At 39.2% G+C, this 18,975-nt stretch overlaps 1 long non-coding RNA gene across 1 annotated transcript in view; it reads right to left on the bottom strand.

Moving 5' to 3' along the window:
• LOC107834425 (uncharacterized) overlaps window positions 1-16,551 on the bottom strand; it is a 35,504-nt gene extending 18,953 nt beyond the window's left edge. Inside the window, exon 1 of the long non-coding RNA XR_001660218.1 lies at window positions 15,767-16,551. This is a non-coding gene — a long non-coding RNA (uncharacterized LOC107834425). The remainder of the gene's footprint in view (window positions 1-15,766) is intronic.
• Between the last annotated feature and the right edge of the window lie 2,424 nt (window positions 16,552-18,975).

Raw genomic sequence — 18,975 nt, 5'->3', positions numbered from 1 at the left:
AAAAACAGAGACATTTAAGTTTTTTCCCTTTTTTAACAGACCTGGAGAACTCTGTAACTAGAGATGCACTAATCAGTTTTTTTTTTTTTTTTTTAAACTGGTTAATACCAGTTTCTAGTTTTCTTAAATGTTTGACCCGATGATACAATTTTGATCTATTTCTTTTCTTTTTTTCAAAGAACAATTACATGTTAAAAAGAAAAAACAAAATGGAGAATTTTTTTAAAATCAGAGAGAGTTTTAAATCCAAGAAGAAAATGCAGAAATCACAAATGCATTCCCATTTATGCATCAAGAATAAAATATATGGAATTGATATTGTCACTACAATGGAACAATTGTCAGAAGTGATTTCTGACATTGCACACACACACACACATATATATATATATATATATATATATATATATATATATATATACATATATCCTGATAATCATTCCAGCAATGGAAGAGAAATCTTATTAGCATTTTAAGATATCCACACCTGTCTGTCCACACGGATAATGGCAAGGTGATTTTTTTCACTATGGCATAGTTTTAATACATCTTCCATCAGTTTTTTTGTTCTAATTTTGATGTTTTACCAGGAAGTGAAGTGGATTATCTCGAATGAAGTTTCAAAATGTCATTTCCACTCACTGATAGCACAAAACTATTCCTTTCAGGTCTGCTGAGATAAGAGTGACTCAGCCAAGACTGTTAACGGTGTCTTTGCCAAATGTTCCTCCGCTTAGGAATTAATAGGCTGACATTAATACAGCAAGATAAATGGGCAGGTCAGGAACGGAGGGCCCTGCCATTATATGGGCATCTCATGGTGATAGTGCCTGCCAATCAAGTCCAATAAGTCCTTGACACACCATGATTCACCTTGAAACACCCACAGCGAATGCAGTACAAAGTGTATACTCCTTTGTCCACAAGCCAAATCCAATTAGTTTGTGCACATAAATGCTTAGCATGGTTGGTGTCCAGGGAACACTTTAGGACACCACAAAATACATTTTTTGCATGTATGTGATCCAGTTTGCCAAAGTAATATTAGTCAACATGGATCGAAGTGCAGTAACAATAAATCCAGAAACGTTTTCAAACTCATCTTCTATATTTCAGCTTGACTTTATCCATGCTGATTTCTGCAAAAACAAGCAAAAAATCGATGCCTTGCTAAGCAAAGTTAAAGAAGAAATGTACCATTTTGGGTCACAGTGTCTAAAAACTTTAGTGGCCTTTGTTAGGGTGCTGAGCATGTTGTATTTTTAATCTTGTTTAAATGAATCATAAAGAAATCCAAATACATCATGCAGTTCCTAAAATATAAAGCCATTAGAATAAGATGAAAGAGTAAACGACAGAGCAGCTGTAAATTTTGTTGGGACAGAATAATGAAGTTGTGCTCCATCACTTGTTGCTGAGCACTGAAAATAAACTAGCTGAAAGACGTGCTATTAGGCTTTCTCATGCATACGCTGAAGGCAAACATGGCTATTTGGGAATATTTACAGATGAAAAAAACAGAGATTCAAGTTGTAAAACTAATGGAGCACCACCCATTAGCCTGCTTTAAAACTACAAGTTGAAAGCTATGAGCTGATTGGTATGTGTGTTAAACAAAAGCAATTACATCATACCATTTACACATGGTATAAAACTGTTTGCCAATACAGTAATACTGTCGAACTTTTGGGGGTGTGATCTTTCATAGGTTCTGTGCAGTCACGGTCGATGGAAACAGGAATTTTATGATCTTTCAAAACAGTGTAGAATTAAATAAAGTGGGCTTTGAGACAGTTTATTGGCATTTGTCTGCCCAGCAAAACACACATCTATCAAGTGAATTAAATACAGGTGTTATGAAATTGTGTGCTTATGTTGCAAAATGAAAGACGGGCAGGAGAAAATGTCATGGCTTGTCTACAAACTGGGGGTACAAATTAATTAAAATGGATCTGGATTATTCAGTTTCTGCCATCTGTGTTTTTGTAGACGTTTTGGAATCAAAAATGATCTTAGCCTCTATTCAGTCTATTGCAGTAATACTCATCATTCACCCCAAGATGTACCAGTAAGCAACAACGTATGTGACCTTCTTGCCTTCTCTTTAAAATGAATAGTAAAAACTGGCTCCATCTTCTCTATTAAGGATCTCTTCATCAATAATGCACTGTGATCATGAGGCGTTATTAAACAGGGTGATTAATTTTTCAGGTAGTGGGCAGCAACACAAAACATAACGAAGGTAACTGAGAAGATGACTTGTGAGAAGCAAATGTAGATTTGTAAGGAGGCAAGCGGGACAATAAGTCATTTGTCTACTGTCTTCTATGTTTTGTTCATCTTAGCATTGAGAAAGAAAACAGAGACCGCACTATTATCTTTGGGAGAAACGGAAGCTGCGTCTCCTCTGTTGGCTCACTCAGCTACATGTCTGCTTTGTGAATAGCACGTTTACCAGTCAAATAATTTCACCTCATTTTCACCTCACACCATTGCTAAATTTCCTTGAAAAGCAAAGTCTTTACACAAGGCTCAAGATTAAGTCTTGTTAATTTCTCCAAAATCTAAGGCATCGCACACAATGTCGCCAACCTCGCCTCATTTTCTAATTGAGGCTTTTAACCTTTCTGTAGCTCAGAGCAAGGACAAACACAGGCAAAATAAGGTGGGGACGCTGCATAATCTCAGTTGTCACTAAAATAGAAAGAGGGCCTCACCCTTGCAGCAGAAGCAACACGACATAAAAACAATTACAGTGGTGGAGTGGATGCAATGCAGCCTACTTGCATATTTCTATCCCTGTGCTGCCATATCTACTTTCAATCTAGAAAGATGGAACGAATGCCTTTGTCAAAAAAGAGAGAGAAAGCAGCGCATGTCATGCTAAAACAAGGTATAGCACTGTGTCTTGTCAGGAAGCTCAGACAAAAGAAGGTGGGTGTAGTCTTTCCTGAATGCAATCACTTGTCAGCCCTAAATCTTCACTCAGTACTGCCCTGACAGGTATAATGGTGATTGTTAAATCCGATGAAGGGATATTCACCCGCTCTTCCCAAATGCATAGAAAAACTCTAAGATGCATTTTCCCCCTCTTGAAACAAAATCCTTTTCCTTGAAGTATATATATATATATTTTTTTTAACAAGAATAAAAACAGGATGAAACACGGCGCACAAAAAGAAAACGCAGCTGATGTAGCATGCACAAACAGCGCCAGGACAGGAGCGGGTACAATTTAAGTTGCTTTGAATTTTCCGGCTGCTTTATTAGATTTCCTTCATGCGGTCCCGGTGTCACTACTCCTTTGCCCTCTCCCACCTTCAGCCGTGAAAGAGAGAGGACAGTTTTGGAGCTGAGCCTTCTCCAATTTGCTCATTTGCATAACATCAGCATCCCGAGTGGGATTGTGATGCAAACAAGCACAGATTGGTTTGTTCCATCTCCCAGTTTCAATGGGTGTAGTCGGTTGTCAGTCCTGTATGTTCAAAGGATCCAACCTATGTGAGGACTAAGGAAGGTTTTTTGTTTTTTTTTACATGTGGCAAAATAAAGTTTTATTAAAAATGTCAATTATAGATGCTAAGAGTGAAACTTGTGTCTTTAGCCATACTGAATGTGTGAGACTTATATTTGGCAAAAATCACCCCGCCCCCCACACCCCAAAAATATGTTAAAGCCATAAAAAAAAATTTCCTTAAAGGCAAGAAAAGGACATTTTAAAAATTTCCAGAAAACACCCAACTCACCTTGATTTAGACTTGACATGATTTGGGGGGGGGGATGTAAATTGGTCTGTGGCTTATGTTATCATCCTCTGCCACTCACAGCAGGACACTTGATACAGCAATCACTGCTTCTGCACCTTGTGTACGTTGAAAATGTGTTTGCTCTTTTGTGATAACAAAAAAAAAAAGGGGAGGGAAGGGGAAACAAACAGGGGCCTTTCTTCGTGTGTACTTTCTTATGAAAATCTGGACCAAAGTCAGGAAATCTGGAAATACAAGGGGAGTGAGCGAGCAGATACAAGAGACTGTTGAGCGGCCCCAGTGATAAAACATTCACAGGGGAATTATCTCCCTGTCATAAGACCCACCCTGTTTTGAATACCAAAGGGATTCATACTCCCAAGCAAATTCTAAGAGGTTGACCAATTTTGTGCCCTGGCAAACGATAGCGGGCTGCCACTCAGGTCGCACCTTTGAACTGCCACGATGGGAGCTAGCAGGAAGCAGATTCTAATCTGTGTGTCTCTGAGCAGGTAATCCACTGAAGTATAATTGGCACAATTTAAGTTGCACACAATAATAACAGGGGGGTAAGACTCGCTATGAATATGGAGTGAGTGTAATAAAAGAAAAGTCCGAGTGAAAGAGTGTAGTGCTTGCACAAGAGCCCGTGCTGGGGAGGTTTCCTAATAAGACTGACCATTCAGAGCAGAGCTGCAAACCAGAATTTCATTAAACTTAATAGTAGATTACGGGCATTACATTCCTTGTAACGCAGTATATCAAGGTTCTAAAAAGTTACGGTTTCAAAGACATTTTAATGAGAAGCCAGAGAAAGTGTCGGGAGTGATCAGAGCACAGCGTAATGCAGTGCTGCTCCTCCCCCACCTGTTACTCGCCCTGCTTGTCAACTATCTGAAAGACAGCTACTGTACCTTTCCTTCATTTGCAACAAAAATACGGATTCCTGTTTGGAGATATTTTCAGAATTGGATTATTCTCATCAAAGTATCGCTGTTTTGAAACTACAGTTCACATGCTGGGATCGGCGTGACTGAAGAGCAGAAGACAGCTGAGTGTATAGCCCAACTGGCTAATGTATCAACTTTTTCTCAAGTCTATATGTAAATTTAACATCATTACTAATGTCACAAACAATGAGCAGTGGTAATTTGGGAGAAGTAGGAATAGTTGCATTTGTTTTAATTTGATGCATTCTTTTTCTTTTTAACAAAAGGGAAACGCATTGTATCTACAGTTATTATGTCGTAAGAGTCTCACACTGACTCACGTCTAGTTTAAAAAAGTAAAATTGGTTCTTTGTGGCGTTTCTATTATTTACAATACTTTCTATGAGGCTCCAGAAAAAGTGTTAGAATGATGAGTGTTTTCTGGCTGAAAGGAGCATAGAATAATGATGTGATGCCCCTCCCCCATCAGATGTTGCCCTCTACCAGTCAGGTGGCTTAAAGAAGGCTATTATGCCATTTCCTTACTTGTAAGAAAGACAGCTTTAAAATATATGTCAGGTCATAAAAAACAGAGTTGAGCCATAGAAGCTAGACTGCTAAAGCTACAGCTACCATGCTAAAATTGTATTTTTGTTGTTTCAGAACCGCAACAAATATATATATATATATATATATGAGATTGTACTTATTATCCACTTGATTAATAATCTTAATTTCAGAAACTTCAAAGAAAAATCTAAATACTTATACATAAAAGTGACAGGCTACATTTTTAAAAATGTAATAATTGATCTGTTAAATTGCTCTTGGTGCAGTAATTGTTTTTTTTTTTTTTTTTATAAAAGCAGGTACATTATGTTACATGTCCATATTTTTCTAGTGGTACGATAGTAAAGTGAAACTGTTACCTTTTTACTAAAAATTATTATAAAAATTGAAAATGTCAGTTCTATGCCTATAGACTACATTAGAAATTACGCTTAGTTGTTTTGCTAACGTGATAAACAAAAGCTATCTCTGTATTAAAATATATATGTACGCAGCAAGAGGGTACTTAAGCCACAACATTTAAGAGCAAGACTTTATTTTCCTTCACCTCAAATGAGGAATTACATTTTCCAAAGCCATGTACTTCAAACAAGGAAATCATTTTTTAAATTGTCCCTGAAAAACAAGTAAAAACAGCAGCTGGTTAAAGTTGACATGAGTGAGCAGGTGGAACCTAACATTTCTTTCCACTGTCAATCTGAATGTGTTTTTCAGCCCAGCACAAGCAAAAAAGAATATAATAATAATAATTTAAGGAGTGAAGGATTTAAACAGTAAAAGATGAAAAATAAATATGTTTAAACAGCATGCATCTTAGATTGTTGCTCCTTGCAGAGCCAAAAAAAAAAAAAAATTGAAATAAATGTGACTACGAATCACCAGTTAAAAACAGCAACATGACTTCAAAGGAACATTTTCATCTCTCGTTTATAAATATTCATTCGCAGCCTTTTGAATATTCTGCCTGTAAATCTTGTAAGGCTTACAGATCAAAATATCTACAGTAACAATTAGTACTCCGGTTAAGAGCCATTACATACACGCACAACTGTAGCCATGTAGAAAAAAAAATATATTTTTTCATTTATATATATGAACATTCAACGCAACAAGAAAATGTCCCCACTGTAGTTGAATCATGCCGTGAAGCCCTCCCCCCTCTTCCTATACTGGTTTCATTATGCAGAGAACCTCAAACGCCCTTTCAGGTGACAAAATAAAAGATCCCTTCTTCAGCTCTTGCTGTAAAGAGTAAACCAGCACAAGCAGTGAGGGAAACCACTGCCAGGTTTCCCTCACTGGTAGTTTGTGCTGCCATGTCTGGTAGCTACATTTCAGCACCGCTGCTTTCAAGGCAAGTGCTAATCTTGGCCAGATCTTTTAACAGTGTGCTAGATAACTGGACAAAACGAACGCATTCAGAGATATGCGCCGAGTTAAAACAAGGGAAACCTTTCCATCCCTCGGTTCTTGGCCTCTCCGAGCCTGCCCACACCTCCCCGCCTACCCCGGGGCCCGCCTGATGGTAATGGCTGCGAGAGCCGCATCCTGTCAGCTCACTCCAGACTCACTGGTAATCAGCTCAGACTGATGAATGACAGAAACTCCACCGGCTCTACTTTTTGCAATGACGAAATGAAAAAGAAAAAAAAAAAAATAAAAAAAAAATGCACACGTTTCTGCACCACCACCCCTCTCCTCGGAAACTGTTCTCCGTTTGACTGTCCGCTTTACACAGCTTTTCTTTTTTCCACATTTCCATCAACTACTACAGAACAGCACTCATCACATTGGTTCAGTTGCTGAAACTAAAAATGAATTGCGGGTTGCTGGGCTTTCATGCAGTAGTGTACTGCATGTTTGACATAGATTTACATCTGTCATCATTAAACCTGCTTTGATAAAATAACACTGTAGTTCACACATACACATCACTGCCCTTTTGCACTAACAGATGTTTAATTTACAAGCAAAACATGTTTAAAGAAAATCCTAGTATACTCATGTTTATTTATTTATTTTTTATTTGTATTTATTTATTTATTTATTGCAGCATACATTTAACGGTCTAAAAAAGCATTACCCTAACCTATTTTTGCATCTAATAAAAAAGAAAGAAAAAAAAATAGTGGAATAAATGTAAGATTTTTGAAGGCAACTTTAATGTGTAAAAATACATAGAAATGTACGTCTTTGCTGTTAAGATTGAATCATTTAATTTAAAGGACTGTAAATGCAGTTCCCACTCAGGCAGCAGAAAAAAATAATTGACAATTGACAAAAAAGTAAAATAGGCATTTGACATGAGCCCGACTTGAAATGTTAGCAACCTTTTCACTATTTTGCTCGTCCACATTTCGCTCACAGAAAACAACATGTCAGTGCGAAGCAAAAGCTGCAGTTCCCACACTCATCTCAATTACTAACATCAGTCTGCTCAAGACTCACAAGCCGAATTAGGCAAACAGGTCGGTCTAATGGATAAAGCAGCGAGAGCATGTGTGATTTATAGCAGAATTCACACCAGCAGAGCTGCCTCACACCTCATTTAGAAACAGGCATGATGAATTATTAGGGCAGTCTGTGGATGTATTTTTCTTGTGCTGTTGTCAAAGAGATCAGATCAGGAGGGAGACGCGATGAGGTGTCGATATTAAGCATTCTGAATTTCAAAATGCCCGAATAATTTCACATCTCCATTCAAACACACACACACACACACACACACACGCACACATCGGTGGAGCAACTTGACTACTGTATTTAAGACACTCATTACCTCTCCCTTACAACAGTGGAGGAGGAGTTGGAACCAAAAGGCAGCTGTGAACGCCCGGCCTGGCACAGCTGTACAAGCAAAGCTGTAAAAAGAAGTCACCGGCCACTGTCGCTCAATCTGTGTTAATCCCACACTATCTGCATGCACGTCAGCCCCAGTCCTCATGTCCCTGCATTTCTTTTCACACTCCTAAGTTCAATTTGGCAGGAAAGTGGACATGTTGCATCACTTCTCCTGGCTGAAAATCCTTTCGGCATATTTCTCTTCCAATAATCTTTTTATTTATTATTTTTTCCTGAGACAGCATGATGGCTGTGTTATCACGCACAATCAGCTCAACAGTCGTTTTCCACAGCATATTTTGTCCTTCTTATTCTAAATTTTCGAGTGTTTAGCGTTTTTGCAAAAACAATATTGGGCTTATGTGTTTTTATACCGCATATCTACTTTAAGCATCACATGAAACCACATCGGTTAGCAAAAATAATAATAGCTTTATTATTCACAATCAGGAGTGTGTGAAAAAATTGTGGTCTGAATAGGTGGACAAATATGTTGCTAGATTTCACCAAGCCAGCACTCCTAAACTCTGCTATGCTTTACAGACAGAATCTTACATCCAAGCTCCAACAGAACCAAATCTGGGCCCTCAGGGCAGAATTTTTATCCTAACATCTCCTCTCAGGTCTGACACTTTGTCCTCTGTCTTCAAAACACTCTCCCCAGAAGTTTCTCTCCAGCTGACCCAAGCACAGACCATCGCCTCTGGCTTGTCACGGCAGGCCGAGTGATGCGGCACTGTGGGCAGCAGAGAGGGAGGCTCTGTACTGAGACAGCAGCAGGTGCAGCTGTGACAGTTGCCGTGTTGTTGCTAGCCCCACACTGTAGTCAAGATGAGGTTCACAGATGTAGCCACTCAGTGCCGTGGTTTATTGGCTGGCTGAGACAATGCATCTCTGTCAGGAACAACTCCTCCTAAGGCCATTTCGCTCTAAGAGTGCTCCGCGCGAAACAGGGTGCAGAAAAAGCCCATTCTGACACACAAGGTCAATTCTGCTTCACGGCGGCGCAATCAAAGCTCCACACGTCTTGCCAGAAAACACAGCTTCCTACCTTAAGAAATCACACTGCAATATGGAGTCCAGGACATATTCATATTTTCATGTATATTATTATTTTTTTTCCTATACTTAAATTTTTATAAGAAGAATAAGCATGCAAATATGTAAAACAATATCCTACATGTAATTATTTATAATTACATAATTAGTGGAAATTTTGTGCTAATTATCAAAATAAGTATTGTCACTGCGTAAAAGCATGTTTTAGATTAATCATTAGCGTATTCTCTGCAAGCCTAGTTTAAAAGTCAACAAAGCACCACCCAGGGCTCCACTTTACCTCATGCGATTCCTGCAAGACATGAATTTAAATCTGAGGCTGGAAAAGTTACGGCAGTAGTTTTCCATTTGCTTTTCCATCTTTTCTCTTCAACTTTTTTTTTTTTTTTTTCCCCCCCACGTAAGAAAGCATACCAGATCCCCTATCTTTGATTCAGGCTTTCAAGATAGCCCAAAAATTCCAGTACAACTCCATGTTTTGTTGACTCTCTGCGTACAGTGGAGATCTGAGATAATAATGACAATTGTATTCCAGTAAAGCACCCAGTCTCTGCTTGTTCAATTACTGGAAGGAGCCTCAATGAGGGCGGTAAAATCATCTGCAGAGACATTATCTACACAGAGAGAGGCTGAGACAGAGAGCGAGTATGGAGAAGAGGGGCGGGGGTGGGGGCCAGAGCAGACGCAGGGGCCAAACTTTAGTTTGGAAAGGAAATAGAAACATTTTTTTGCGGACCACACATGGAGGGTGCTGCAGAAGATGAAAGCAGCAGGACTCATAATTCACTGCAGGAAATTAATAGACTAAATGCAGCTCTGTGTGTTTCACCACCAAAACCCACATAATAGGATAAATTTGTTTTCATTACAGGTGAAAGGCTGATATCTCTGCGAATTATTAAAACATACACAGAATTTATGAGCGCCACAAAGTCGTGCCTCCTCACATACGGCCGGTCGCCCCATGAGCGGAACCGAGTCATGAGCCCTCATCTATCAGCGTGTGGAATCATTAAAGATAATTTGATTGTTTTTTCAACCCTGGCTGTGTTTGATGTCTCTGGCATGGTGGCAATTGAGAAGACAATTATTTTGTTGATTAGCTTGGTTTTTTTAGCAACTTACCATCCCTGTGATATTCCTCTGAAACTCCCAGACCAGACGCGCAACTCCATCTGACTTGGCAGCCATTCCACAAGAACAAAGCCACCACACTCCCATACTAAATACTGTACAATAAAATATCATTTATCAAAGTCTCAGACCTCGAAAGCCACCAAACACAGAAAGTCTTGACAGAGAGGAGAAGAAGCCATGTTTATGCATAGAAAAACATCAAGCAGTACACTTAAATCTGGGAGGATTTCAACTAGCCAGTGCACTGTGTTTGGGAGTGTTTGCTTACACTTTTCTACAGCTTAGCTGTATTGTTTTCTGTATTTGATAACCCAAATAAATTTTGCTTTTCCAATCTTAAACCCAAGACGTCATCTTAGACGGACAACCTTTTTTTTTTTTTTAAGTTTTTTTGAATTGACTATCTCTTGACTTTTATCCTCTGCAAAAACACACTTTTTGTCGTTTCTGTTAAAAGGTAAGTGTCGGATTTCAACTACAGCCAAGAATAACCACATTAAAAATGAATCACTGCCAATTAAACAGAGGTACGATGATAATCAAATGTTTAGCACAGCTTACCAGGTACTTTGGAGCGCTCAAACTGAATATGCTAATATCCACGTCAGAACATGAAATCCTTACCAAAAAAATGACAAAGAGATCCAAACTTTTCCTAATTCCAATCGGTCACAATTGTCAAGGACAAGAGTAGGGTGGAATGGGAGAAATATATTGCTCTGGCATGTTTACCCGCGCCATCCCAAAATAACAGATCTGTCGTGTCGGGAAAAGGGGGGCTTTTAAGTGTGGATGCGCCTCGCTCTCCTATAATCCAGCCGAGACATTACTCCTTCCCCTGGCAGCCGTCCGCAGATCCCCCCCTGTCTCCCAGCCAGGCCTCGCTCTCTGCTGCTATGGCAGAGCTGCAATAACTGCTGTTTGCTCAGAGCCTTGCCTCCCAGGTTCTCCTCTGTCACACAGAAATTGAATATTTTCCCAAATAGTCTTGCAGCTGTGCACAGATAAGGACAAGTCCTGTTCACATGGCACAAAGAATGAGACGAGGATGCCGTGTGTGTGTGTGTGTGTGTGTGTGTGTGTGTGTGTGTGTGTGTGTGTGTGTGTGTGTGGGTGGGTGTGGGTGGGTGTGTGTGTGCGTTTTAGGAAAGAGCAATCGTATCAGTTATCGTTATCAGAAAGGAAAAAAAAGAATATTGTGATTAAAATTGGAATTTATCGTAACATTATTAACCTCTTATCTGCAAACCCCCAAAACTATTTGGAGTACAGTTGTTACCTTTACATTTTAAACTACATTTTCCACTGTTGAATATATTAAGGGATCAATATCTATCCATATACTTGAAAACCTGATCAAAGGCAATTACTTGGTCATATTTAGCTGCACAAATTGCACTTCTTAAAGAGGCTTGTACACAATATGTGTATTGCTGCATCTGTTATGGGTAAGTGGGTAAACTTCATATTTGAAGCAGCATTTGTGGGGATCAACATATATGCAGTAGCAAATGTATAGGTAAAAAAAGGCAGTGATAATAAAAAAATATATATATCCTATTTCTTTAAACAATTACTAAAATAAAAAGAAGATGATATTGTAAAAAAACACCATTTCAGGTCAGTATTGCCTGCATTTAATGTGTGTTTATTATTTTAATTTTGTCTATGAATTATGTGGAAAAAAAGTGATTTTGAAAATTATAATTTTTTGTCAAAAACATGCAATTCCATATTTATTTCACTTTTTTCCAATATTTGAAACATTTCAAAACTACATTCTGAAGCAACATTATAAATCAAAAGAAATATTAGAAATAAAAATAATTCAACTAAACATAAAACACACAGTGCTAATACCTCTCTCCACAACCGCTGCACATATAAAACCAGGCCAAAATGTTATGAGAATTTAAGAGTTTTAACAGTCAATTTCCTTTATTCCATGTGCTTTTGAGAGAGGCAAAAAACGAGTGAAGCACTGCGAAAGGCATGCCAGATAAACTCAGGGAGGCTGCCACTTAACCAGCGTTCAGGAACTCGACATGCGAGCCATCCACTAAAAGCCGTGTTGTTTCTTGTCACCAGAGTTTGAATTGAGCCTCACTTTCAGCCCCTGTGTCCTAGCAGAATAATGTTCTGCTGGGAAATTATTTAGGCAAGCAGAAAGTTTCACCTGCCATTTCAGAGGGCACTGAGCCACCCCCCTCCTCCCCGGCCCTCCTTTGCTGCACCAGAGGCCTTTAGCAAGTGGAAACAAATGTTTCACAAAATGGTAGGGAGGGGAGCACGGTGGCGCACGGCATTTTTACTGATTGCCAATCGTAAAATAAAAGCAGTCATGAAAAGGGGCGAAGTTCTGGCCCACCAAAGGCCTGCACGTTACGTCAAATTTGCTATAGCTTTCCTTTTACAGCCTTGTTTATTCCCTTTAATAGTGAGCAGTTATCCGCACAGTATGGCTCCACGTAGGTGGTTTAGCAACAGAAAAGATTGCATCTGAAAACACAAACCCACAATTTACACGCCAAATAAGCAATGGGATGTAAATCTAAACACTCTTAACTCCCTGCAATCGTCTCTCCTTTTTTCTTTGTTTTTTTGTTTTGGTTTTTTTCTGCTGACGCTTTCGCAGCATCCATCATTTCCTTGATACTCCACGGAGCGACTAACACATCATTTGGGCAGATTGCAACTCCAAACTGGTTTCTTTCACACTGTCTGCTAACAAAGGCTTGTGATGCTCGTGAAGGACAAAAAGGATGAGCTAGAATGTAGTCTTATTCGATGTGGATGAAAGCAAGGCAGCACTACACTGTGAATTTGCAAGGATAAAAAAAAAAAGAATCTATTCAATCACATCTCAACCTTTAAAATCGGTCATACTGGTTCATCAATTGCTGCTCGGAGTAGACAGCAAGCTCCAATGAACGCTTCTGAGAGGCTCATGAAAAGAAATAAGGCACATCTTGTTTGTTTTTGCTAATGTTATATTTGACCAGTAACAAATTGGTCTGAAAAGATAAGATTGGACTTGAATGGCTTAGAGAAGATAGGATTGCAGCATTCCGATCAGATTCAAGCAAGTCAGCTATCGACGGACAGTGACCCAGCTGCTGATCCGAAGGTAGAAATATCCAAGCAGAGACTAAGAGCGAACATCTCTGCAAGTCACAAAATCTTGAAGCATTCACCCGTTCACTCTCGCATTCAGTGTCGCATTCGGTGACAACGCGGGCTTTAAAGTTGGGAACGGAGCAGTATACATCACTGTCGTTCTCCGACCTATATAGACATGTTCCTGTGCCGTATCGATTCACTAGCAGAAGTGAACGCAGCAGCTCGCCGAGGCTATCTGGTGCTCTGGCAGATCGAGAGCTGCTGCAGTTCCATGAAACCGGACTCACTCTCACTGCTGAGACGACCCTGCTGTGGACTAAAGAAAAAAAAAAAAAAGGTACTCTCATGTGGTAAAGCATTCATAATGGCATGCCCGAATTGAAGATATCAAGCAACAAGACACAAGAGAAGACAGTCGCCCCCCCCCATCCCCCACCCCCTTTCTCAAACACAACTAGATTACATTATTTCCATTGGGTGAAAGAGCGGTTGGTAAGATGCTGATATATGAATATGAAGTTTAATGCGTCTTCATTATTTTTTTTTTCCAAATGCATGATTCAGAAGGGCTTTTTTTTTTTCTGTCGGCAAAACATACTATTTATGAGAGTGCAACATCTTATGATTAGACTTGCAAGCTACATATCACATTGATCTGCTTGAAATGTGGGGGGAGGAAGCAAGTTTTCCACTTTCTCTCGCTCACACACTCTCTTGCTGAAGCCTCTTAGGGTCAACCAAAACCAGTGGCAGAAAATAAGACTCCTTTCATTCTGAAAAGGCTCTTACTACTTTGATATGGAAATACGCTCCTGCCTTACTGCTGGAATTTGCGTTTTTGCCTTCATTTAGATTTTTCCTTTTTTTTTCTTTTTTTTTTTTTTGCAAAGCACAAACACATAAAAACTAAGTCCACCTATTAAAAGCTTGAATGAGCAGTGAAGCTTCTGTACCTCGATTAAAAAAAGAATATATATCTTCCAAACCAAGACAAACAAACATCCCTTTTGTGTGTCACTGAACAATCACATTGTTATGTATTATGTGTGTGGGGGGAAGATAAAGCCACTTCATCCTCAAAACACCTGCTTTATTCTTCTTTTTTTTGCCTTCTGAGGACTTAGAAATTGTTAAGCAGCAAAGCCTATTTAGTTAGTCGTGTTTAAATGGGGGGGCAGAGGAAAGTTCCACTTTACTTTACGGTAGCATCATATTCCACTAATGAGCACTTAATAAAATGCTGCTTATTTCAGACAGACATTCAAGGAACTTACAACCAGGCAGAATTTCTCTTTTCAGACCAGTTCTTCAGGGAGAGAAGGGGGAGGGTGCTATATGAAGACCGGAGCTAAATTTACCCCCAATTCACAGATCGATCACTACAGATTGCTGCTCTGCTCCAGGCTACCATGCATCACCACCACCGGCTGGCCGCTGTGTGCTCCTGTCCTCAGCCGAAGGAGAAGGCGCTCAGTGCGCCGCATGTGTGCTCCCGGCTCCCTGCTCTTAACACATGGTTGACAAGACACGTTCGGAATCGGTAGGCCTAAATAATACATGTGCAGTAAATGGATCTAATTTTACTGCCACTCTGGGTACGAAACTGCCTAAAACTTCCCCCATTCTCTCTCTCATTTACGTTTTCACTTCTATTCGTCCGCCTTTTCAGTTTACCCCAATTCACACGTCACTTTGCACGTTTTTGTTTTGTTTTTTTTTTTCGCCCACAGACGAATCCCAGACTATAGCAATCGTTGTCCAAAACTAATTACTACACAAGTTACGGGGGCTCGCATAATTCTTTTCTTTGATATCCTTTTCGAACAAACAGCCTAACCCCAATTATAATGGATTAGCCCTTGAACGCTCTCAAGACTCAAGCCAACATCGTGTCACAGCTCACACAGTTTCCCAGCACTCATTCAAAACAACAAGACCACCAGTGGATTTTAAAAGGAATATTTACACCAAAGTCCACTGAAACTTTGGCGGCAACAAATGCCAGTTAAATCGCGCTTTTCGCGATCTGGTTCACCTAAAATGCGCCCCAACCCACTTTCCATTCAGCCAAACAAATCAATCCACATCTGGTTACGTTTTGATTAACTTTGTTTCAATTATCCACGGCACCCGTCGAACGATTTAAATCACAACTAGTGATTTTTCCTCCCTTTCTGAGGCCCACTAATTTATAAAACTTTATCTCTGGATGTGTGCTAGTTATTTTTATACCCATTACATAAAAATATTAATGTTATCAATGTCCAAACAGCATAACGATAATAAAAGTAGAAGCGAAACACAAAACAATAAAGTTACATTTTACAAGATTTAAAAACAAAGTAATACTAGTGGATTTCTTACCTTTTTTTTTTTTTTTTTTTTTGGAAAAGCAGTGGAGCCGCCAAAAATGGCAAAGCAAAAAGTCAGTTCGGGAAGAAACGAAATGTGATTTGTGGATAAAAACGTCAGATTGTGAAAAGACAGTCTGGTGGGGACTCCTCTGCATCGAAGAGAGTTGGTCTGCAGGTCTGAGGCATGCTTCCCCCTCTTAATCTGGGACAGAGCGGCTGGTTATCAGGCGAAGAGTCCCCCTCTCAGCCCGCACACATCCCCCTGCGCCGGACACGCACTTCCATGGCATGCAAGGTGTTGCTCTGCGCTCAGTCCTAACTCATCAACACCTCACACCACCTTTTTAAGCGGCTCATCAAGTCACGGCGCTCCGCTGCGCACTCACTCCCGATGCAGCAGAAACAAACGAGAAGAGTAGAGAAGCGAGGGTGGGGGGAAAAAAATTAAAAAGCAAAAGGAGAAAAGAAAAAAAAAAACACTGGGTGACAAGAGTGACAACACGGAGTGAGGGCTTTTTCAGTGTCTGATGTCGGGGAGAGGTAAAGCAAAGCGTACTTATAGCCACCGATGCTGTTCTCTTGGCTCCCCTGAATCAGACTGTGGAGACTGGGCAAGTTTCAGCGGCTCGCCTCTGGAAGAGATCCCGCTCACAGTGTTGAGACACTTGGAGGAAGCAGCGCGGAGCGGGCTTCCAGCACACAGCGCCAGTGCAGTGGAAAGCAGTCGTCTGCGGGAGCCGTCTGAGCCGGAGGGATTCCTGAAAACCTGACATGGATTCTTAATCCACAATGACTCGGAGTCCAGTGCTTTTCCTATCAACTGATACTGCCTGTATGCGTGCGTGCGTGCGATGTATGATTATACGAACAAATATAAATGTATCTATATTTATATACATAGAAAATATATAAATGTATCTATATTTATATGCATAGAAAATATATAAATGTATCTATATTTATATACATAGAAAATATATAAATGTATCTATATTTATATGCATAGAAAATATATAAATGTATCTATATTTATATACATAGAAAATATATAAATGTATCTATATTTATATGCATAGAAAATATATAAATGTATATATATTTAGATATGTAGTGAAGGTTCATTTTTAAATAAAAACAATTTTTTCATTTGCAAGAAACAGAAGACAACTATGCATATCTCTTTAGTGTTTACTTTATGTTTCATTACTGGGAATTTCACTTGTGCACAGAACCTATACAAATAAAAAGATTCTGCCAATACACAAGGTTCCAGTTGTAGTAAGACTCAAATCTGGAAATGACCTCACTTCCAAGCAAACCGTGTTCCAGCTGCAAGTTCGGAAACCTGTAGAATTTACTGACAGTTGTAATGCTAACTATTATTATCAATAGGAGACGATAAAATTAGACTCTATTGTACACAAGAAGGGATTTGTTCACAACTGGGTATTTTACAGTAGGATGTGTGCTACAAGTTTAATGATGCAAACCATTAGAAATTCATAGTTTAAAACTGAAATACATCTGCAGCCTCAGCAGGCTCAACTTCCCGCATCTGATTTGAATTTCAAACACAGAAAATACAACATTATGTAAAATGTCAACTAGTTCATCTATCCATCCATTCTAGTTAAATTAAATATTATATTTAATTGCATATATATATATATATATATATAATCACCATTCACATTCAGAAAGTGTCAATTTACTTTTTTTTTAGATTTGTTTCAGAAGTCAAAAGTTCTTGGTGGCCCTCTGCTGGTCTCGTTGCCCTAAGGAGTGACTGAGTTTGCTTATGTCTTGGTCTGGCTCTGCCTTAAAGAAACCAGCTTTAAAATTTCCACCATAAAGATTGGAATGATGTTATCAATGCATCTATCCACCTTCTTTTTGGCCCCACATCTGCTCTGAGATGCAACACTGTCCTCCTTTTAGGTACGAGAGGCCTACGTTCTGTTCGGCAGCACAGCTTATTCATCCAATGACAGAGAACTCATTCTACTGTAATACTACCAAGCTTCAAAAGAAGCACAGAAGCACAGACCAGCAAGATCTCTTTTTTTTAACTCCCTCTTCCCTCATCCTCCCATCTTTCAAACTAGCCCCCCTCCAGGGTAACACACTGGCCTGATCTGAAGTGGTCAAGCTGCTGTTGGTATGCGGAGACAAGCAGATTTTTAAATCTTGAAGTCTTCTGAGTTGGAAATATTTTTTCCCCTCCATTCAGTGTAATTTTTAACATACATGATTTATGGAGCTGTTCGACAGATGAGAGAATTTTGTTCGAAGGCTGAGACTTTGACCTGCGTTCTCTTTTACTGTGAGTAGTGTGTTATGTTAGTGATTTTCTATTCAGTGTATGCATAATGCATAATCCATCGCGGTCCATTCAGAACGGTATTTCTAAGGGGCAGTCATTTAAATAAACCTAAACTCCACTATGTAATTAGAATTTTTTTTGTATATATATAAATAACCTATATTTCTGCAAGTTACCTGCTATATTTACTTTCATAACAGATGTTCTGTCTTAGATCAGGACATGTAAAGACTTTCAAAACATATAGGTCACAAGTGCGTCATGCTTATCTCTGCATTTTGTGAAAATTCAGAGTATGTTATGATCTGGTTTTAGGAACTCTCCCCAGAAACATCAGGCAGGATGTGGCTCCACACCTGGCTTCAATAAAAACTGTCTTTCAACCACTACGGGGAAAACAGGAGGTTGAGTCATGCTTGCCAGGTGAAGGTGAACACAGGAGAGGGGCAGACTCATGTTTTCATAAGCATAATTTTACATAATAATACATCCACTTGTTTTTTGTTGATTTTTTTTTTTTTTTTGCAAGGGACATAAAAAGAGAAAACAGATGTAATAAAAGGTCACCCTATGACAGACATCTATATCTGGAGAAATGTTTATTTATGAGCCGAGACTCAAAACACATGTGGTTTCCCTTTGGATGCAGCAGCTTTAACTGCCATTTAGCACAAGCTTATCTGAATATTTCCACAGATTGTCAACAGAGGGCATTATTATAGCCATTTTTCTGAATGTATTCAGCACCCTGCAGAGGTATTTACAGCCATTGGACTTTTTCACATTTTGCTACGAAACAAGTACAAAATTCTCTCTATTAGACTTTTTGGTGATCGTCACACACTAGTACATAGCAGTTAAGTGGAAAAAACAATATATTTTTTTTTAATTTTGCC

Source organism: Poecilia formosa, unplaced genomic scaffold, assembly GCF_000485575.1.
Source record: "Poecilia formosa unplaced genomic scaffold, Poecilia_formosa-5.1.2 Scaffold10, whole genome shotgun sequence".
Lineage (NCBI taxonomy): Eukaryota > Metazoa > Chordata > Actinopteri > Cyprinodontiformes > Poeciliidae > Poecilia > Poecilia formosa.
This window is presented reverse-complemented; position numbering and strand designations above follow the sequence as displayed.